At 46.2% G+C, this 23,932-nt stretch overlaps 1 protein-coding gene across 1 annotated transcript in view; it reads left to right on the forward strand.

The window, feature by feature from the left end:
* Positions 1-383: 383 nt before the first annotated feature.
* The window catches only part of TNFRSF19 (TNF receptor superfamily member 19), a 212,225-nt gene continuing 188,676 nt past the window's right edge, over positions 384-23,932 (forward strand). The window contains exon 1 of the mRNA XM_078657098.1: positions 384-494. The gene's annotated coding sequence lies outside the window, so the exon portion shown is untranslated. The remainder of the gene's footprint in view (positions 495-23,932) is intronic.

Here is a 23,932-nt window from a genome sequence, read left to right on the forward strand (position 1 = left end):
CGTGTGTGTTTGCAAAGAACGCATTCATCCTTGGGTGTGCTAAACAGCAGATGTTCTCTACGTCACTACCCCACATAGCGCTCACATGGAAGATAAGTTTTGGACAAAAGTGCTCGCTGCTTAAATTAAATTTAAGTCGGAAGCGGACCCCAGGGATCAGGTCTCCGGCGTCCTTCCCCCTTTCAAATGCTTTCCAAAGTACTCCCTTAGATTAGAACCTCCGCTTACACACTGTGATGAGCCGGTCGGGGTAAAATTCGGCTCGGTGGGCGTGGCAGATCGCTTTGCTGGCGGTGTCAGTCCTAAACGGGACGCCGTGATAGGCGGCTGCAGCGGGCAGGAGGGGCGGGGCAGTCTCCAGGCAACGGAGCGCGCGGCTCAGAGGCAGCATCAGCGCGAGGAGTCAGTTCATAGCTGAGAGCGGGGAGGCGCTGTCACCGCAGCAGCAGCAGCAGCTCCGAGGACGGCAGCACCGCCCACCCCAGCAGCAGCAGGTGAGAAGAGCGGCCGCCCGTGCATGCTAGGGTCCGGGAGGGACCGTGGGCGCAGCAGCTGTGTGCCAACAGAGTCCCTGCTGCTGCTGCGCCCGCTAGAGAGGACACAGCCCCATGGATAGAGCGAAGCGAGCCACGAGACTTGTAGTTAAACTCCGCTCTACAGAGAGCTCTGGTCCTGTGAAGTAGCGAGCTGCACAAGCAGCTTCAGCACCCCTGCTGCCAAAGTTCCTACGTTGACTGACTTAGGACACCAATGCGCTTCAGTTTTCCAAATCGGTGCAATCTTTTTTTGGCAGTCAGTGAGCACCCACGCTCTTGCACTCTGCACATCGGCGCATGCTCATCTGTGGCACCCAGTGGGCACCCACTCGGTTGCATTCTGCACATCGGTGCGTGGTCCTCTGCGCTACCCAGTGAGCACCCACGCTGTTGTACTGTGCACATCGGTGCATGCTCTTCTCTGGCACCCAGTCAGCACCCACGCTCTTGCACTCTCCACATCGGTGCATGCTCTTCTCTGGCACCCAGTGAGCACCCACGCTCTTGCACTCTCCACATCGGTGCATGCTCATCTGTGGCACCCAGTGGGCACCCACTCGGTTGCATTCTGCACATCGGTGCGTGGTCCTCTGCGCTACCCAGTGAGCACCCACGCTGTTGTACTGTGCACATCGGTGCATGCTCTTCTCTGGCACCCAGTCAGCACCCACGCTCTTGCACTCTCCACATCGGTGCATGCTCTTCTCTGGCACCCAGTCAGCACCCACGCTCTTGCACTCTCCACATCGGTGCATGCTCTTCTCTGGCACCCAGTGAGCACCCACGCTCCTGCACTCTGCACATCGTCACTACTTTTAGTTCCTCATAGGACTATGCATGTCCTCGGCCCCGAAGCACTTGCATGACTGCAGTTCTCCCGAGGCCTCTCCAAGGACAGTCCCAGCAGGGATAAACATGCCCCAACATCTGCCAACATCTGGCCCTCTGCTTTGGCTGGGATACATACAGCGGAGTTGTCCTTTCTCCCCTCTCACTGCGCAGAAATCATAGGTGCCCACAAGCGTTGCTACTCTTCCCGCGTGCATATGCCCTCACAGAGCATCTGAAGTGCGTGCTATGTTGTGGGCACACGTGCCTTGGCACCACTACGACTGACCCCAAACTTGCATGTGAGAGCACCCGCTGGTGGAGCCCTTGCATGGCCGACCTGCCCTGTCAGTGCTCGAGCATCTACAGGTGACTCAGTCAGTCAGTCAATCTTTATTCGGGTACCACAGTACCCATACAAGCACAATATAAAAATACATTACATACATATTAAAAATACAGGTGACTCATGCCCTGGTACCCTTACACCTTCTAGAGCCCTTCAAAGGGCATGTGCCCAATGGTCTGATCCACAACTGGAACCACCATAGGGGTGGGCACACATGCCTTTACACTTCCATATGGGCCTAAGTTGTCCTCCTGCTGCTAGAGCACCTGCAGACGAAACTAATGCTGATCAACAAAAAGTATACACCCCTCATATGCTATGCTATCGGTGCCAGGCTACTCAGTGACGAGCTGGCTATACTACGCCAGCGGTCGCCAGCTTCAGGCGGCACAGCTAGTGAATTGTTCGCTTGGGCAAGTGAGTTAGAGCGTGCCCTGGTGTCTCCGCCAATCAGGCCGCGCGCCCCGGAGATGCTCTTAATTGGCAACTCGTGACCCAAAAGATTCCAATTAAACGTGTTCGTGTCCAGTCTCCTTTCTATAATCGCTTCACTCGTTTCACGTTTCTTTGTTTTGCTAATTAGATAGAACCAGGCTGCCACAGTTCGCTGCATGTAGTTGTTGCTGTACGTTTTTGTGGTTTTTTTAAAGTATTTTTTTCAAACCATTCTGGATTGTTGCTGTAATTGGAGCTACCGTGCTATCTATGTTTCCTTCGCCGGTCGCAGATTTTAAGTGCTGCTTCATTATTGTTTATTGTTTGCATTGTATTTTTATAACTAAGGCAATTATTCATTGTTTAATCAGTCAAGTTGATGTTTTGTGAGTTGTGGAACCACTAGTTAGCTTTTCTTTCTTCCGAGGAGGATACATTGAGTTTCAGTTGGATAATAGCAATACGCTTTATTTATGGCTTTTTTTCAAATGGGTGAAGTTTGCCTAAAAGTGGTATATAGTTATTATAAGTTCGTATCAGTAGATAGTAAAAGATTTGCTTACTTTTTGTATGATGACTGCACAATCGTGTACTGTTAAATCTGGTGGCCTTGAGGTTGTAGTTTGTGTGTTTGCACATTTGATCAACTTCATATATAAAGCTCATATTCACCTTCTTTTGTTGTGGCCTGCACCAGTAATGGAATTAAAGGTAGCACTCCATGGAGGTTCACCTTAGGTTAGAGGGCTTAATCTCTAAATCACATAAAATGCTGGATTGAAGAGGAAAAAAGAATGTCCAGCTAAACAGTTTTTACATGTGAGCGGAATTTCCCTGTCCTCATTCACATAATTCGGATCCACCATCTTTTCCACTCGTAGATCAGATATACTTTACTTCTGCTAGTTTTTCTTACTGTCTTAAGCTTCAAACAGGCGAGAAAAGGAGCATTTCTGGATGATTGTACTGATAATTGTGGTGAACCTTCACAAACTTATAAGGTAGTGGGCATTTACAAACATTTTGTAGGTCCTTTCACATGTTTGAAAGTTACTCCTGCAAAGAGTTAGGAGTAAGCCCCTTTCGTAGGTGGAAATGTAATGGGAAATTGGCATTATTTTATGGAAATGCATATTTGCACATTTCAGCTTTGCATATTGCAGCAGTACATATTACAAGGGACTGTCTGCCGAGCAAATTGTTCTAAAGGGTCAAGAAAAGTGGACCAATAGCATGCCTGCAAATCTAAGATCTTCATAGATTTGCATGGCCTACTCATTTGGCTTCTGTGAAATAGCTGAAAGTGTGCAAGTCTGTGCAAATTGTGGGCATAACTCTACAATGCTTTAGTTAGATGTATGCACTTTGTGGGATTCAGGACCAGTGAGTTTATGATGGCAACACCCTCTTGTCTCACTTGCTTGTCCCTTCCTTTACTTATAGACTATCATCCTCTATAATCAAGGCCCAGTCTGCAGCCAAGGTCTATTTAGATCTTTGTAGTTCCTCTCCGAGGCTTACAGTCTGACTCGTTTATGTAGTTGATATTTATAGAGCCCACCATCTGCCATTAACACATCCTCATAGCGCTGCTGCTGTTCAGAGATGCTTCAGCATGCAAGCGTGGGGTTTCCATTACAGACGGGGATCTGAGAACCCGAGTCGCCTGTGAAGATAATGTTGCAGTTTTAGTTCTCTGGTCCAACTTTGTTTCAGTAGCGGTGTCATGTTCCATGAGCTGTGGTGTGTGATTTTGGTGTCCAAGAGGTCTGTCAAGGGCAATTAACAGTTGCTTATGCACAGTGTTTTAAATGGGCTGGTACTGAGTACCGGCACTTTTTTATTTTGAGAGGGCGAGTACCCGCACTTCTCAAGAGAAACTAAATACTTTTAATTGGAGAGTACCGGCACTTCTCAGAAACAAGCAGGTAGTCTGATACAGAGTACCTGCACTTCTATTTTTCCATTTTAAGCACTGCTTATGCATCTGTTAGGCAGGTAAATTGCTCTCTGATGATTAGGGATACCCTGTGCCTGGTGCTCCTGGCTTAGAGGTAAGTGCTGTTGGGACCACTGTGATATCCTTCGGTGGGGCATGTCAGCACTGTGTTGGATGGATATCGACTATTGTGTCTCACACTTAACCCTCTCCATCCAACAAGTGGCAGTGCTACGGATGACTAATCAGTGGCTTCTCTCAGCAAAAGTTCTATTTGACCTTCCAAAGGAGCCTTGTCTCCTCGACTGTCACTTCCGTACCTAGGTCTTCTCCTTCCAGCTCAGGAATGTCAGCAATACACCTCCACTGTCTGATAAAACAACATCCCCTCCATCATGTGCACAGGAATAGGCCAGAGGCTTCCAATGGGATGGCCCTAAACACAGCCCATGTACCGCATTGGGCAGATACACAAACACTAACAGCTAACACTTGGGATTGTCAGCGCTAGCTACCTTTGTATCTGTGGTTAAAAATAACCTAGAATGTGATTAGGTGACATGAACCATAAATCTGACCTTGCTTTGGCTCTCTGCCAGTGCCAAACAACTCCTTTTAGGGTGTCAAACAATCTTTTAGTGCAGTGGTGTTAGAAAAACGAGAAAAGATCATTACATGAGATTTTCCCCTAAAGAAGGAATCTGCACCTCCTTCTCTTGCACAGTATATGGAGGCCCTGTATCGAGCTTGGGATACTCCAGGCAGTTTACAAGGTCTGCCCTAGGCTTGGCACACAACAAGCTCAGGCTGGTAATGTTTGAATGATTTGCACACTCGGACTCGCACGTTTAAGTAATCTTCCCTTACATAGAGCACAGCTCAGTCTTGTTTCTTTATACCACTTTACGTCAGACTGCACGCTATCTCAGAAAGGCTCTTTCTGCTATATTCCTAAAACGCTGCTTGAAAAATGTACTTTAACTTACAACTCTCGATTGATTCCTCTGCCTCATTTCCTCAGTGACCCTTTCCTGCCTTCCATAGCCATCTCTCAGTCGCATGCCTGTCTGCCTTTATCACGGTTATTGTAGGTCTGCAAATGGCTCACACTTAAGTTACTAGCGGCCACATGCATCATTACACCCGTTTGCGATTCCTAAATTGCGAAAATTAAGGAATCGCAATTTAGAAATCGCAAACTGCAATGCATGAAAAATTCGCATTTTTTTTGCGATCCGGTATTTTTCCTTAATTGCGATTCACAATTTGCGAATCGCAATTAAGGAAAACCCTTCCCATTGATTCCTATGGGCCAAAAGGCCCATAGCAATGAATGGGAAGGCATTCACATTTTGCTAATTTCAAATTGCGATTCGCAAAATGTGAATGCAATTTCAAGGGTGCAGGGTGGTCCAAAGAACCCCTCCCTGCACCCCTGAAATGTAACTTTAAATGCAATTTACACACACACATGCCCCAAGGGCATGTGTGTGTGTAAATTAAAACTTTCAAAAATGCAAATTGTGCATATTTGTAAGTTTTCGGTAAATTAGAATGAAGGTCAACTTCATGCTAATTTACCACTTCCAAATTGCGAATTCGCAATTAAAAAATGATCATGCATTGCATTTAAGAAATCTGAAATTGCGAGTTCTTAAATGCAATCGCAATTTTAGAAATCGCAACATGGTTGCGATTCCTAAAATTGCGAAATGCATGATGCATTCCAAATTAGTCAATTGCAGTCGCAAACTGCCGAAAATTGCGATTCGCACCGTTTGCGACTTTGATGCATGTGGGCATTGATCACAAGCTCTGCTTCTTTAAAACCCCATCTGTGCAACCTAACTATACCTAATCAATGCTAGCCTATCTACTCATTGCACCATCCATTTTAATGAACCCACATAGACTTAACCAACAATCGTACCTAACTCCTAGTAACTTAAACTACCACAAAGAAACATGAGTAAATGCGTGAAATGGTTTCCTGAAAGCAGACGACTAATCCTAGGAACCAACAATAACCACTTTATTAACCACTAACCTTGGGTTCTGGAGTAGTAGCTTGCTATTCTCCGTAAGCACTTCAAGCCTCGCCGGGGGTAGTACGGGCTATAGAAATACAATTACGAAATACAGTTGGCTGTGTTTTTGTGGTTTCATGGTGGCGCACGTTTGGATTATTCACACTGGATTTGCCCACGCAGCACAAACCAACTCAAAAGGCAACGTAGTGCTGCCCATGAATGCACTAAAGGATCAAAACCACAATAGGCCCGTTCCATTAGTCCAGATTATGACGTGAGAAGACACCTATGCAGCCTTTGCAAGGGAAGGGTGCAGCCTATATTTCTAGAACATTCCATGCATTTGTGGACATGTATCCTAATCAACACAGGTAGCTACAAGGGTGAAGTAATAAGGATTGGGGGTATTTTCAAATATGTTGGTGGAAATGCAGGAATTTTGTGGTAACGTGCCTTTTTGTTTTTTTTATCTTCAAGTTGCGGCCACGGTCGTGAAGTACTTAATTTGACATTCCATTTTTCATACATATGGATTGTTGCTATAAAGCCCAGATGCCATGTTACGCGATGCCAGTCACACATATCCTGTGTATTTAGTGTCTATTGAAAACAGCTGTAGCAGAAAAAATGATGTCATCGTTCTCGCTTTCCCTTTCTCATCTGTATCTCCGACTCTCTCGTGCCCTACTCCCTTCATTCTATTTCTCCTTTTGTATGTATCTCTTTCTTCCTGTGTCTATCTTTAGCCATCCCTTCATCCATGTCTCTCTTGTCATTCTTTCTCTCTTTCTTTTCCTCTCTCTCTCTCTCACGTCCGCCACGGCTGGCCTCGCTTTGATGCCCATTTCGCTGCCATGGCTTTCCACCCAGCGGTATAACTCTCTCGGTGCGCCTGTCATCCTGGTTCATTTTCCGTCCCATTGTTTGTTGAGGCGGGCGGGTTTCATGGCAGATTTAGCAGTCAAAACACGCTGAACATCTTTTAAAAGCCTGCTGTTTGATTGTCTCCGTGTATCTGGAAAAATAAGCCTTCCCTATCCGACGAGCAAATATTTGAAGTCGGGCAGCGCAGATAGAGAAAGGGCACCATTTATCTGCACCAGGCGCACGTGCAGCCAGAAGGGATGGACACGCGCCAGGTGGCACACTTCGAAAGGCAGGCCCCAGGGCGGCGGGGCTCTTTCCAAGAGACTATGTTCAGCCAGGGGACACCAGGTCATCAATGGTCGCGTTTTCAATAAACATTTGCATGGCAGAGAAAGGCTTGACGCCGTGATAGGTTAGCCTAAAGTACAAATCATTTTGAAACCTTATGCTGGACTTTCTGAAAGCAGTGAGTGTCTAGCAGTGCACACTGAGACGTGCAGAGACGGGTCAGGTGCTTTCTCGTAAGATACTACTTCCCTTTACCCAGGGCTTTAAGTGGGATGAAAAAACTGGGGGGGGGGGGGGTGTCTCTCTCAAGGGGGCGTGGCCAGTGTAATTAAGGTCGTGGCTTAAAAACACACAAGCTAAAAATCTGTGCTTAGCGTAGTGTACCGCCCGACTGGTATTTTGCTGTTTCTGTTATTGCATCCAGATATATGATACAACAAGTAACATCATACCTACAACAAGTTAGGACTATTGGCTTTGTCAATGGTTGTTAGTTGCATGAGATAAATAAGCAGCTACTGTGGCTTGTATATAATATTGAAAAAGCTTACACATAAAGCCCCGGTGACACCACGTTGCTGCCCCTAAGCTCCGAAAAGAGAAGAGAAATCCAGAGAGAAAATGAATCTTTAAGGGTTTCCCTTCCCCTCGGAAAAAAACGAACCGCCTGGGCCAGGGCACAAAACAGAGCCCGATAGAGACCCGTTTCGAGGCCTCCTCAAAAAAACTGCCAGTGCTCAGACCCGGTGAGACCCGGTGAGAACCGGCGAGACCCGGCCCACTTAAAGCCCTGCCTTTACCTCAGTCGGCACACGTTATTTATTTAGAATGTCAGTGTGAAGCCTCTTCATTGCGCTTTGTTCGCACGTGACTGCGGGCGCAGCCGACTTTTGAAGTGTTATTCTTTCAGGAGAGAAGTAAACCTAGACTGGCCTGTACGCTGATTAAGGGCAGAGTGAATGTCGAGACTCTGCATATTACAAATGGCTGCACACGTATATTTTTGGGGCTAATAGTTTGTCCCCTCTCCCAGAGTTGGGTAGCGCCTATTTTAGTGCTCGTGTTATTTTTAGACAGCACCTTTCCCGCCAGGGAGCTCCCAGGAAGCGAGGGCCTCTGCCTCCCGCAGGCCGCAGAGCCGGGCCCCGGCTTGGACAGACACCGAGGCCTGGAGGGCTGGCGCGGGCGGCCGCGGGCAGGCCCACGCCGGGGATCGGAATGCCGGCCCATCCATTGAAGGCGGCGCGGTGCTGTGAAGTGAGCGCCCCAGATGTTCACGGCTCCACGGCGGGGGCCGTCAGGAATGCGTCCAGGCCAGATGTGACCAGGAGGGGGCTGTGCTGTTGACGGGGGCAGCTACCATATAAGCAGCTAATCCAATAACCTTCCAGCAGCCTTTACAGAAGTTTAATCAAACCAGCCGGACAGGGGAGCTGCTTGCGGCGGGAATGCATTGCGGGGTCACCTTGCGTCTATGTGGATGGAGACTGGTTTGCCCCAGGACAGCCTTTTGGCTGGTGATAAACTGATACTTGTAACTCTAATCACTAGTATATGCAGTAGACCTTTGTACTCTCTACCATCCCTATGTGACTCTTAGAGTATATCCATTTGTATCTCTTACTTGAGTGACTCTACTTTTTGTACATTTGCAATTTTTCTATCTGTTTGTGTCTCTTCCTTTTGTGACTTTACATCTTGTACATTTGCAATTTTTTCTGTTTGTATCTTTTATGTAACGCATGTAATCCTAAATCCTTATGTTTTGCAACTGGTTCTTATGTAAAGCGCTCTAACACCTTTGGGTAAAGTTTGCGCTATATAAAATCGCATTAAATAAAAAAAAATAAAAAAAAATAAAAGATACACTATTTGTATCTCCTAACACTAACTCAGAGGAAACCTTATCACCAAAACGCTTCTAAAATTAAGAAAAAAAACATAATCCCTATGCACTCGTGCAATGGCTACTTCACATTCTCAGTCATTAATATGGCTCGTGCAGCAAAGTATAAAATATAAGCTGTGAGAGCAAGAAGTATTAAATACGTAGGGCCTCATTTACAATGACTTGGAGTTGGCGCATTGCAAATGTTTTTGCGGCGCTGCCCTATGCCAAATCGAAAGGGCATGAATGCACCGTATTTTTGAGATACAGTGCATCGTTTCCTTTCAGCCAGTGCACAATAAGGTGCTTAGTGCCAACACAGGCACCCTGGGTGTCTGCTTTGTTGACAGGATTGTTTTTGTATCCTTTCCTGCACTAAAACAATCTATGGAGGTGTTTTCCCCTTTATGTGTGTGCTGCAGAGTGCAGCACACACAGAAAGAGGAAAACACAAGGACAAAGAAACATATTTCTCCCTGTTAAGCATGCCCTGGCAGTGGCTTAGCTAGGGGGGGGGGGGGCAGGGAGTGGCCTGCCCCAGACGGCACTGATTTTTGGGGGCCCCAGAAATGAGCAAATCATGTCTGTCGACTGCCACCAAACCCAGAGAACAAGTCTTCCGTCACCAACCAGACCACCTGCCCCAGAAGGAAAAAGTCATCCATCGTCTGCCACTCCCTCCCACTCTTACCTGCACTGGGCTGCAAACTTACGGTCCGCCCCCTGTGGCCGTAGGTCTAGCTGTGCCACTGTGCCCTGGGGAGGCATACCGTTTTGACGCATTCCCGGTTTACAGATCCTTGTAAATCTGGTAATGCGTCAAAATCCATAGGTGTTGCATGGCAACACCCACCTCAATGCCCATGGAACGCCTTCCTGGCACAGCATAAGGCAATGCAGCGACTTGCACTGTGTTGCCTTACCCTATAACCACGCAAAGTGGCTTTGCCTGGGCTCGTAGATATGGGTCTGCTCTCTGCACACCTGGAGCATCACACAAAGTGATGCACCAGTGGCACAAGGGGCTTGTGAGTAAGCCCTGAAGGGTATTTATATTAACATACTCAAATCACCAGAATAGTGTGGCAATGAAGGACCAAATTATGCACCAGGGATGACTAAGTGGCAAGAAAGACAAGTTCACCAGTGCTTAATATTTGTGTCTTACATGTAAGAACATGCACGTCCTTTCAGTAACACCGCCAGTCTACCTTTCAGAGTAAATTAGATCGAGTGAAGAATATATAGTATCGCGCTGAGCAGAAACATGGCTGCCAACTTGCACATACTTTTAGTAATAAATGGTGTGCCTCATTTATTGATCGCATTCCAGCTTTGTCATTAACTTGTCTTCAGTTTTATGTTTGCCGTGCATTAACTAACATAAGAACATTGGAATTTTGAGCGCTCCATTGAAGACAATGGAGTGGCTCAGGGATTATAATGGCTGGTATAACCCCTCTCCTCCAGCATTTCAACGTTTGTCCTTCTCTTTATCCTCTTTTAATTTAGAATGTTTTACCATTACAGGGTGGAATGTTTTAATAGCTTTATAGCCCTTTTTGGCTCGAGCTATACATGTTGTTAATGTATACCTGTACACTCTACTCTGTATGTATATACATTCTCTTCCTAATAAAATCATTTGAAATAAAATTAAAATAAAAAAAAAGGTGCTCAATCTCGTTATAGGTCCCGCCTGCGGCTCGGGCCTATAACTTGGGTTCAGAGCCTTTAACAACTGGTATGGCCCTTGGCTGTGGGCTATAAGGCTGTATTATAGGGCCTCCAGAAGCAGCTTCATCTATTAAGAAAAAGTCCCTGGCAGCAGTGTAGCACATTTATATTTAATTCTTCTAAAGCCTGACTGCCATCTTGAAGTAACACCTACATTTAGAACAGTGTGGTGTAAGCTTGAGTTTGTATGTACGCGTGGTATTTATGTAGCACAGATCTAGCCGAAAGACAGGAAAGAACTGTACATTGTCAAAGGCAGAGATACAGGCAAAGGTTGCTTGAAGGGCTAGCTCCGGTCTGAGAGTAGAAGGGACTGCTAGTTGTGGTGATTTCGTGTTCTTTAAAAATAGAGATTTTTTGGAATGAAAATGGAGAAATAACATTTTTTTAAACATTACTTGCATTGCATACAAGTAATTAAGGTTTTTGTTTATTGCTTCAGACAGAAGCCCTCCCCCAGTCGGCCAGACGGGGATGTTTACACAATCTGGGGTAAAATTGGCAATTCTTGAAATGCCCAGGTGCAGCAATTAACAAGGACGAGTAGTAAACTTTTCCAGTGTCAGTGGGGTTTAATTTAGATTCCCACCCAGGTGGAACACACTACAAAAGGCAGCCACAGTGCAGGGGAGATGAGCTACCCTATAGGCGACTGATACTTTTGGCTCCAGGCAGAACACGCTGTGATGTTATTAAACACCTGCAAGGGAGCCTGACATTTGTTTGTTTCCCTTTGATCGTTAGCAGCTTATATTACAAACGCCCCAGGCTGATTTTCGGTCATTTTATTGCAGTGACTGAGTTTCAGAAGCTTGAACGAAAATTTCTTTTTAAAGAGCAACATATTTGCAGTGTTCAGTGTTTTTCTACCTGACTCCTTGGCGTGGACGAGGCCGCTCTTCTCATCAGAGCAGACCTTCTTGTTGATATTAAGTTTAATGTAATAAAACAAATCATAAATAGATGATACATAGAGACGGGCATCCAATCCAAAAGGACGAAGGATTAGGTAATGGCGTAGAGCTTCCACCTCAATTCTATATCACACTAGGGTTCTCATCACTTTCGTGATGCCCACGTTCTGCATGAAGGCATAGTCACACTCCTTAATTCTTCTCCAATAAGTTCATGCAAATAAGACATGTATGAGTAAAGATTGGTTTGGGTCAGCCTTCTCCATCCATTGGTCCATTTAGCTGTCATTCACATTTTGCTTACACCCACCACAGCTTACACCGTGGAGCAATGGGTCATCTCACTCAGCCACTGGCTCTTTTGCACTGTGAATGTTGTTTTTTTTCTGATCACAGACGCACATTGATTGAAAAAGAAGTACGCTTCACTGCTATGGCTGGTGGACTAATACATTTTTTCCATCCTTATGTTCTTAGTTATTGTGTGTTTAAAGTATTTCTTTAGCTTACAGTAATTCAAAGCCAATAGTACATTTTCTATGACCAATGAGAATCATATTGTCCTATGACGTGCATTAAAACTTACATTTTTTTGCTTGTTATGATTACTCCTTCTAAACTGTTCTATTAAAAGTCTCTGCAAAAGTTATTTTAAAAATGTTACATTTTTATTGTCCGCTTAAGGCTTCCACGTTTAGGCAGCAGTGTGTTTTCTTAGTCGTCTTCCTTTATTTTTTTGCCATATGCTTGGAATACATCTTTTTTTTAACGGAAAAATAGCCATCACACAAGCTTTGCAAGGTCAGACCTTTTGGCTTTGCCAGTACATTTTTTTTTTACCCAGGGTACATCCACAAATTACTTGTCCCCTTAGTATGTGTGTCACTTCAATTCAGCCCTGGGGAAGGAGATGTTCGGTAATATATATATATATAGTCAGCCTCGAAAATGGGCTGCGCGGGGCGCAACAGACTTTGCATTTTGAGTAACCGGGTTTAATTTAACTTCAACGATGTTACCCAATGGAGGGTTGAAAAACCATGACAAATGTGAACCACTAAGACCACAATACATAGCGCGCCAAGAAAAAGGCGGGGACAAAACTTTAAATAAAAGCACAAGCAATGTGGTTTCACAGGAATTTGAAGTGACGACATACCTTTGAAAAAGTTCGAGTGTGAACGAAACATGTCAGGTGGACCGCCGGTTTGATTAAACAAATGCAAGCTCCGTTGCTGGTGTGCGGCTGATTTCTTCTATAATGAGGATGTTTTGGTGATGTATTTCGGCGTGGTTCTGCCGCAGCGACGCACCTCCAGACAGAGCGCCGTTGCCTTCCCGCATTGAACCCAGGTGTGGATTTCGTGGTAGCGGAGAAGGGAAGGCTGGTGAGCGCCAAAGACTGTCTTTGGTATGGACCCCGAGTCAGCCTCGAAAATGGGCTGCGCGGGGCGCAACAGACTTTGCATTTTGAGTAACCGGGTTTAATTTAACTTCAACGATGTTACCCAATGGAGGGTTGAAAAACCATGACAAATGTGAACCACTAAGACCACAATACATAGCGCGCCAAGAAAAAGGCGGGGACAAAACTTTAAATAAAAGCACAAGCAATGTGGTTTCACAGGAATTTGAAGTGACGGCATACCTTTGAAAAAGTTCGAGTGTGAACGAAACATGTCAGGTGGACCGCCGGTTTGATTAAACAAATGCAAGCTCCGTTGCTGGTGTGCGGCTGATTTCTTCTATAATGAGGATGTTTTGGTGATGTATTTCGGCGTGGTTCTGCCGCAGCGACGCACCTCCAGACAGAGCGCCGTTGCCTTCCCGCATTGAACCCAGGTGTGGATTTCGTGGTAGCGGAGAAGGGAAGGCTGGTGAGCGCCAAAGACTGTCTTTGGTATGGACCCCGAGTCAGCCTCGAAAATGGGCTGCGCAGGGCGCAACAGACTTTGCATTTTGAGTAACCGGGTTTAATTTAACTTCAACGATGTTACCCAATGGAGGGTTGAAAAACCATGACAAATGTGAACCACTAAGACCACAATACATAGCGCGCCAAGAAAAAGGCGGGGACAAAACTTTAAATAAAAGCACAAGCAATGTGGTTTCACAGGAATTTGAAGTGACGGCATACCTTTGAAAAAGTTCGAGTGTGAACGAAACATGTCAGGTGGACCGCCGGTTTGATTAAACAAATGCAAGCTCCGTTGCTGGTGTGCGGCTGATTTCTTCTATAATGAGGATGTTTTGGTGATGTATTTCGGCGTGGTTCTGCCGCAGCGACGCACCTCCAGACAGAGCGCCGTTGCCTTCCCGCATTGAACCCAGGTGTGGATTTCGTGGTAGCGGAGAAGGGAAGGCTGGTGAGCGCCAAAGACTGTCTTTGGTATGGACCCCGAGTCAGCCTCGAAAATGGGCTGCGCGGGGCGCAACAGACTTTGCATTTTGAGTAACCGGGTTTAATTTAACTTCAACGATGTTACCCAATGGAGGGTTGAAAAACCATGACAAATGTGAACCACTAAGACCACAATACATAGCGCGCCAAGAAAAAGGCGGGGACAAAACTTTAAATAAAAGCACAAGCAATGTGGTTTCACAGGAATTTGAAGTGACGGCATACCTTTGAAAAAGTTCGAGTGTGAACGAAACATGTCAGGTGGACCGCCGGTTTGATTAAACAAATGCAAGCTCCGTTGCTGGTGTCCGGCTGATTTCTTCTATAATGAGGATGTTTTGGTGATGTATTTCGGCGTGGTTCTGCCGCAGCGACGCACCTCCAGACAGAGCGCCGTTGCCTTCCCGCATTGAACCCAGGTGTGGATTTCGTGGTAGCGGAGAAGGGAAGGCTGGTGAGCGCCAAAGACTGTCTTTGGTATGGACCCCGAGTCAGCCTCGAAAATGGGCTGCGCGGGGCGCAACAGACTTTGCATTTTGAGTAACCGGGTTTAATTTAACTTCAACGATGTTACCCAATGGAGGGTTGAAAAACCATGACAAATGTGAACCACTAAGACCACAATACATAGCGCGCCAAGAAAAAGGCGGGGACAAAACTTTAAATAAAAGCACAAGCAATGTGGTTTCACAGGAATTTGAAGTGACGGCATACCTTTGAAAAAGTTCGAGGGTGAACGAAACATGTCAGGTGGACCGCCGGTTTGATTAAACAAATGCAAGCTCCGTTGCTGGTGTGCGGCTGATTTCTTCTATAATGAGGATGTTTTGGTGATGTATTTCGGCGTGGTTCTGCCGCAGCGACGCACCTCCAGACAGAGCGCCGTTGCCTTCCCGCATTGAACCCAGGTGTGGATTTCGTGGTAGCGGAGAAGGGAAGGCTGGTGAGCGCCAAAGACTGTCTTTGGTATGGACCCCGAGTCAGCCTCGAAAATGGGCTGCGCGGGGCGCAACAGACTTTGCATTTTGAGTAACCGGGTTTAATTTAACTTCAACGATGTTACCCAATGGAGGGTTGAAAAACCATGACAAATGTGAACCACTAAGACCACAATACATAGCGCGCCAAGAAAAAGGCGGGGACAAAACTTTAAATAAAAGCACAAGCAATGTGGTTTCACAGGAATTTGAAGTGACGGCATACCTTTGAAAAAGTTCGAGTGTGAACGAAACATGTCAGGTGGACCGCCGGTTTGATTAAACAAATGCAAGCTCCGTTGCTGGTGTGCGGCTGATTTCTTCTATAATGAGGATGTTTTGGTGATATATATATATATATATATATATATATATATATATATATATATATATATATATATATAGTTAGGATTTTTTCTCTATGGGATTTTTGAAAATTCTATGTCTAATAACTTTGGCGTTTGTGGACGGAATTGGCTGAAATTTGCAGGAAAATGGAGCATTTTGTTTCTGAGCAGCCCCTGAAAATTTGGGGGGTTTTCGTCAAGGGGGGGCCGAGAAAAAAGGGGGGTCCCAAAACGCGTTTTTCCCATTCATTTTTCCCTAGGGCGGTTGGCCTCACTTTTAGCCCGAACGGCTGAATGGATTTGCACGAAACTTGGCAAAATTGTAGGGACTGTTAGCCCGATGTGCCTTTGCTAGGTCTCAATATATGTGCTCCAGTGGATTTTGATAAATTAACGTTAAAAAAAATATATATCTGTAACAGCGCTCCGGGTAGCGCTCCGGTTCGCGTACTTGACGCGTAACGGAACTTCGCGAAGCGAAGCTGATTGGCTCTCCGGTGTCTGTCAACATTCTAAACTGTCCGGAGCGGCCGCCATCTTGTCTCTCGGTAGGATCGAGAGACAAGAGGAGGCCAAAACAAAGGGGGAAATGACCATAAGGGGGCATAGTAGATCCTCCCTGACCCCCTAGGTTTGATGTGGAGGCTTTAAAAGGGCCCCGCGGCAACAAAAAAAACAAAAACGTTTTTTTTGCGTGGGGAGCGCCCGGTACGCTTTTGTGCAATGGGCGGTGGTAATCTAAATGATGAGGGGGGGGGGGGCAGCGTTCAAAGCACATCAGCGTGCATAAACACGAAAATGTTAGGGTCAAAAGCCAGGGGTATAGGAGTATGTAACAAGCGAGCCATTTAATTGAAAAAACTAAACGTGACAAACGGTTGCAGGATCAGTGAAGGTTGATTTTATAATTGAAAGTATAACAGGATCAGTTACAATAAAATCGTCCATACGCACACCATGGGCGAGTATCATGGGTAACATTACTTCGAAGCTTTATTAATACAATAATCAATAATGAAAAATCGACATCAATAGGGTTGTCCGTATTCCCAGTCAGTACCCTTCCCCGCCCACCATGTGCACAAAGACCGCATACATCCCACATAACGTCAAGGCTAAGTAAGTAGAACGTCATAAGGAGTTGCAAGTCGTTCCCATACTGGCGCCATTTTGGTCGAGGCCAGGCAGGTCCAGAGTATAGTTCAATGTCTCCAATAAGTAGCGGCAGGACCAGAATCCCTTTCGGCAGTTCTGGCTTCGTCATTACGAGCACTAGAAAACAAGACATTCTGGGCAATACCACTCTTGACGCAGCCCTTTATTCTACAAGATGGTGTCTTTCAAAAGCCAGGGGTATAGGTGCCGCTGAAGCGGTGAAGCTGGTGCCGCTGAAGCGGCTGGATCTGCGAGGAGACGCGAGGAGAGGACGGCTGCGGGCAAAATGGCGGCCGGAGCCCTGATGAGAGCGCCGATGACTTCAACCCTCAGTGGGAGGTACGCTTGATGGGCGAAATTTGAGGGATGCAGGGGCTGCCTCTAGTTGAGGATAGTCTCGGGGGGCCTCTGTAGCGGCAAGACACCGGGGGCGGCCCCCGTCACAATCTGCCTTCCCACGCCTGCCTGACCTTAAAATGGCGGCTGGGTGTGACATGCAACTATCGGTCGGCGCCTCTACTTGACCATCTGGCCCCAGCGCTTACTGCCTCTCCCATAGGCGACCCCGCAAGCTCTCTCTGTGTCTCATACCTGAGGGGGTGAGCCCTCCTCAAGGATCCTTGGCGGTGACCCTTGCCTGCATCTACCTCTGCATCTACGATCTACCGGACATTTGCAGTGCCTTATTGTGAGATGCCCACCCGACGATAACAACCCGGGAGGTAGGGTCGCTGGCTGTTCGCTGATTCCTAGCGGACCCTCCCGCTAACATATCGCACCAACAGTGTCAACATGGACTTCACCACCTGGCGCAAGCTCACCCCCACCGAGCCGGTTGACCGCAAGCTCTCCAAGATGGCGACGCGCCTGCAGCTGGCCTCCAGCTTCATCTTCCACCTGGACTCCCACCTTCTCTCCTGGACTTCTTGGTCTGTCCTGGCTGACACTTTGCTGCTGTTTTCAGACAGTTTTCTCTGGACTATAGCCCTCCTTCCATTCCGTCGCCCTTTAACCCCTTATCCCCGTGGATGATCCTCAAATGTTTTCTCCCTTTTCTGCTTTCCCTTCTTTCCTTACCCTTGCATCCCTCCCACCCTCCCTTTTTGCTGTGACTGCATCCACACCTTTGGAACTCTGCTCTGTGATTCATTGAAATGACTCTAATCACTGGTAAATGCAGTTGACTCTTAGAGTATATCCATTCATTTCCCCTCCCTATGCATATAGGGATAACTCCAATCACTAGTATATGCAGTAGACCTTTGTACTCTCTACCATTCCTATGTGACCCTTAGAGTATATCCAGTCATATCCCTCCCTATGTATATAGAGATAACTCTGACTAGTCTCCTATGTGACTTTTAGAGTATATCCATGTGTATCCCCTCCCTATGTATATAGAGATAACTCTAACGACTAGTCGCCTATGTGTCTGTTACAATATATCCATGTGTATCCCTTCCCTATGTATATAGAGATAGCTCTAATCACTAGAATATGTAGTAGTCCGCGTTGCTCTCTACCATTCCTATGTGACTTTTAGAGTATATCCAGTCTTACCCCTTCCCTTTGTATATAGAGATAACTCTAATCACTAGTTTATGCAGGAGTCCGCTGTGCTTTCTACCATTCCTATGTGTCTCTTAGAGTATATCCATGTGTATCCCCTCCCTAAGTAGATAGAGATATCACTAGTATATGCCTAGATTTTATCCACTTGTATCTCCTCCTTGTGTGACTTTATCTCTTGTACATTTGCAATTTTTTTCTGTTTGTAATTTTTTATAAAGCATGTAATCCTAAGTCTTTCTATAACGCATGTAATCCTCAATCCGTATGTTTTCAACTGGTTCTTATGCAAGTCAACAATTTGCAAATTCTTTTTGTACCGTCAGTCCTTATGTTTGAAACTGGGTCCTATGTAAAGCGCTCTGACACCTTCGGGTAAAGTTCGCGCTATATAAAATCGCATAAACAAATAAATAAAATAAATAGGAGTATGTAACAAGCGAGCCATTTAATTGAAAAAACTAAACGTAACAAACGGTTGCAGGATCAGTGAAGGTTGATTTTTTAATTGAAAGTATAACAGGATCAGTTACAATAAAATCGTCAATACGCACACCATGGGCGAGTATCATGGGTAACATTACTTCAAAGCTTTATTAATACTATAATCAATAATGAAAAATCGACATCAATAGGGTTGTCCGTATTCCCAGTCAGTACCCTTCCCCGCCCGCCATGTGCACATAGACCGCATACATCCCCCATAACGTCAAGGCTAAGTAACTAGAACGTCATAAGGAGTTGCAAGTCGCTCCCATACTGGCGCCATTTTGGTCGAGGCCAGGCAGGTCCAGAGTATAGTTCAATGTCTCCAATAAGTAGCGGCAGGACCAGAATCCCTTTCGGCAGTTCTGGCTTCGTCATTACGAGCACTAGAAAACAAGACATTCTGGGCAATACCACCCTTGACGCAGCCCTTTATTCTACAAGATGGTGTCTTTCAAAAGCCAGGGGTATAGGAGTATGTAACAAGCGAGCCATTTAATTGAAAAAACTAAACGTGACAAACGGTTGCAGGATCAGTGAAGGTTGATTTTATAATTGAAAGTATAACAGGATCAGTTACATTAAAATCGTGCATACGCACACCATGGGCGAGTATCATGGGTAACATTACTTCGAAGCTTTATTAATACAATAATCAATAATGAAAAATCGACATCAATAGGGTTGTCCGTATTCCCAGTCAGTACCCTTCCCCGCCCGCCATGTGCACAAAGACCGCATACATCCCCCATAACGTCAAGGCTAAGTAACTAGAACGTCATAAGGAGTTGCAAGTCGCTCCCATACTGGCGCCATTTTGGTCGAGGCCAGGCAGGTCCAGAGTATAGTTCAATGTCTCCAATAAGTAGCGGCAGGACCAGAATCCCTTTCGGCAGTTCTGGCTTCGTCATTACGAGCACTAGAAAACAAGACATTCTGGGCAATACCACCCTTGACGCAGCCCTTTATGCTACAAGATGGTGTCTTCCATTCAGAAAATATTGTTGGCAGCATTTTGAAAGGAAAGATAAACGGCCGTTCTCCTAGTGAGTCTCACATTGTTACATTTATGAAGAATGTTGAAGTTTAGTATGTTGAAAATCTGAAGCCATCGTTCTACAAACTCTCAACCAGCCTTGGATGGAAAAATCCTGAAGAATGTACAAACTGAACCAGTTTTTGTCTGCATAGCATCAGCAGCAACACTTGAGTCAGCTTTGTGTGAAGCCGCCATCTTGATCCAATCAATACCGTCCCCCCGCACACATTCAGGGACCAGGCCGCATTGCGAGGGCACCGCAGGACGTGTCTTCAGGTCAAACGGATTGTGGGACAAGGTCCAGAATGGAAGAGTCACCAAAAGGCTAAAAGTTCCGCCGGACCCCGGGAGCCGGCCGCCTATGTCGGGGGCGATCTCAGGCCACACCAGGGCAACAAGACTTGGGGAGGGGGCAGGAGCCAAGCGCCCCCTCCGAGTCCGCGCCACCACACCGCCCCTCGGGGGCCTCCGTCAAGCGGCTCAGGGAGGCACCGCAGGCAGCGGTTCTTCAGATCAGTGGCTCTCACCGGCAAGGCTCCCCTCCGTCAGCAGCGATCGTTGGCCCTGTGGTTGCGGCCGGAGTCCCCGCCTAGTCAATGCCCCGGCCTCTCCATCTCGTAGGCCGCAGAGTAGTCGGGGAGAAATCCCGGGAACGGCGGCATGCATTACACATCACTAAGATGGCCGGGCCTACGATCCTGGGTTTAAGAGTCTCATGCTCGATCGATTGAGCTGGCCGGATCAGGCAACAAGAAGGTGGGGGGGGCACCTCTTGCTCAACCACCACCTGAGGAGGTGGTCCTCTCTTCCTAGGAGGTGGTGGTGGGGATGCACCAGCTGAAGCTACAACACTTGCCATTGCTAAGTCATGAAAAAAGGTCTTCCTCTCACAAAGATGAAAGTCAGAGTGAGGAAACAAGGAGGGGTTTTCATCATTTGGGACAAAAAATAGTTCTAAACCAATGAAAAGTGTTATTTTTAGGTCACATGACCTAGCCTTACATCATTAGGAACCCAAAAGTGAAATGAACCAATGAAAAGTTTTATTAACAAGTCACATGACCTGTTATGCTTACGTTACGCGCTCCGCGCCCCGGATCGCTTCCGGGAAGCTGCGCTTTGCGCCTCGCGCACCGGAGCACTTCCGGGTGCGCTAACGCGGCGCGTCATATGACGCATTACGCGACAACGCGATATGTCGCGGTTACGCGACGCGTCACGATGTTGTTTTCTAACGCGGCAGTTGCGGAAACAGAACATTTATCGGCCGGGCATATGGAATACATACACATTCACATTCCCAAGTCTGTGGAGCCGACCGCCATTTCGTGAGCTCCGTGGCAGCCGCCTGTCGCTGTACCGCAAGAGTGGGTGCAATTCAGCCGGATGGCGGGTGAGACGCTGTAATAGCAAGAGCAGGCGAAACTCAACCGGCCGAGTGAGGCACTGTGCCGCAAGAGCGGGCGCAACTCAGCTGGCCGAGTGAAGCGCTGGGGTGCAGCTGAGAAACCTCCACCTGGGGAGGTGGGGGAGGCTCGTTCGCGCCGCCTCTCCCTTCCAGTGCACCCCACGCCGTCTCCTGGCGCAGGTATATGTGATGGTCGGACCAGGGCACCGCAGGACGTGTCTTCAGGTCAAACGGATTGTGGGAGAAGGTCCAGAATGGAAGAGTCACCAAAAGGCAAAAAGTTCCGCCTGACCCCGAGAGCCGGCCGACAATGTCGGGGGCGATCTCAGGCCACACCAGGGCAACAAGACTTGGGGAGGGGGCAGGAGCCAAGCGCCCCCTCCGAGTCCGCGCCACCACACCGCCCCTCGGGGGCCTCCGTCAAGCGGCTCAGGGAGGCACCGCAGGCAGCGGTTCTTCAGATCAGTGGCTCTCACCGGCAAGGCTCCCCTCCGTCAGCAGCGATCGTTGGCGCTGTGGTTGCAGCCGGAGGCCCCGCCTAGTCAACGCCCTGGCCTCTCCATCTCGTAGGCCGCAGAGTAGTCGGGGAGAAATCCCGGGAACGGCGGCATGCATTTGGATCGATGTTGCAGCAGGCTGCCATGTAAATAGTTATTTAATAAAACGTTTTACCCTGTTACTTTGCTGGTGTGTTGTATATATTTATAATATTTGCATAGGGTTTGTCGTTATTTTGGGCGGGGTGGGCGGCGGAGCCGAGCTGTCTTGCAGCCATCATGGCGTCGAGCTCGGTTCCTCTCACTAGTTTCATATTTCTCATGAGGGGTTGTTCCTAATGTTTCTATTTTAGCGAGGTCAAAAAGAGATCCCATTAGTGGCCTACTGATTTTGCTTGATTCCTTTTGTTTTTTCTGATGATTTTTCACTATCTGTAAAGACTAAACAGAGTATTGCGACTCTGTGCTTGTTTGTAAATAGAGAATGAACCAAAGAGAACCAATTCCAAAACAGTAAATGCTTGGATAACAATCAATCAAATGGAGAGGGAAGCAGGCACGACGGATTACAACGGGGGCAAAGGCCTGCGTTACCTACCCTTCACTATCTGCAAAGAGAGAATACTCCTAAAAGAAAAGAGGGGGGGGGGCAGCGTTCAAAGCACATCAGCGTGCATAAACACGAAAATGTTTTTACCTACCACGTACTTGACATTTTAAAGCTTTTGATATTTGCTATTAAAAAAACATTGAAATTCATTGAAAAAACCATAGGTTATAGACCATATATAGTTAGGAATTAGCATTTACAAAACCTTGAAAATTCACTGAAAAAACCATGGGTTATAGACCATATATAGTTAGGAATTAGCATTTAAAAAACCTTATTTTACTCACACAAAACCATTTGAAATTCCATATATAGTTAGTTGCACTAACTATATATCGCGCACCTGCAATCCACTGCTGATGATGTCACATATTACATCATTCATGACATGGTCAGTGACATCACTGATGACATCACTGATGACATCTCGAATGACATCACTGATGACATCACTGATGACATCTCAAATGACATCACTGATGACATCTCAAATGACATCACTGATAACATCTCAAATGACATCACTGATGACATCCCTGATGACATCACTGATGACATCACTGATGACATCTCAAATGACATCACTGATGACATCTCATTTGACATCAATGGTCACATCACTGATGATATAATTCATGTGACAATACAATGCATCTCCTCACACTTTAATATAACCTCTGTTACACCCAGTGTTAAATACAGAATATCATTTTTTAAACCATTGACACACCAATACTAGTTACTACATACGCACTCACTGATTCCTATGTCTACACACACATTCACTCATTCACCCATACAATCATTCATACATACAATCACTCATCTTTACAACACTATCATATGCACTCATACACCTATACAGACACTCACACTCTGCCACTCATCCATGGAGTTACTCACACACCTAGTCAGTCCTGTAAAGAATCAATCACACTTCCATTTTCTAATCTATACAGTTAAACATAGAGTACCTTACATTTTCAAACATATACTAACACATACTTACTCTCTTATACAATCATTGATACAAGAACACATTGATCTGCACAGAGTCACACATCTCCCAGCCAGCCACACACACACTCAGTCTCCCATACAAATACTTGGACAATCAATCAATAACCCATATAGTTACTCATATAGCTACTGATCAACACATGCAGCAGTTTACAGAACAACAGACATAATGATGCACAAATTAAGACAGTTTAGTCACTAACCCATGCAGACACATTTAATCACTCACTCATACAGTCAGTCACGCACCTACTAAATCCTTCATCCAGACACTTCTACATCTACTCATTCTTGAATATGTAAAACATATTTAAACTTTACAGAAACACACAGTCACTGGATGATGTCATCAGTGATGTCATTTGAGATGTCATCAGTGATGTCATCAGTGATGTCATTTGAGATGTCATCAGTGATGTCATCAGTGATGTCACTGACCATGTCATGAATGATGTAATATGTGACATCATCAGCAGTGGATTGCGGGTGCGCGATATATAGTTAGTGCAACTAACTATATATGGAATTTCAATGGTTTTGTGTGAGTAAAATAAGGTTTTTTAAATGCTAATTCCTAACTATATATGGTCTATAACCCATGTTTTTTTCAGT

This window comes from Lissotriton helveticus, chromosome 8, assembly GCF_964261635.1.
Source record: "Lissotriton helveticus chromosome 8, aLisHel1.1, whole genome shotgun sequence".
Taxonomy (NCBI): domain Eukaryota; kingdom Metazoa; phylum Chordata; class Amphibia; order Caudata; family Salamandridae; genus Lissotriton; species Lissotriton helveticus.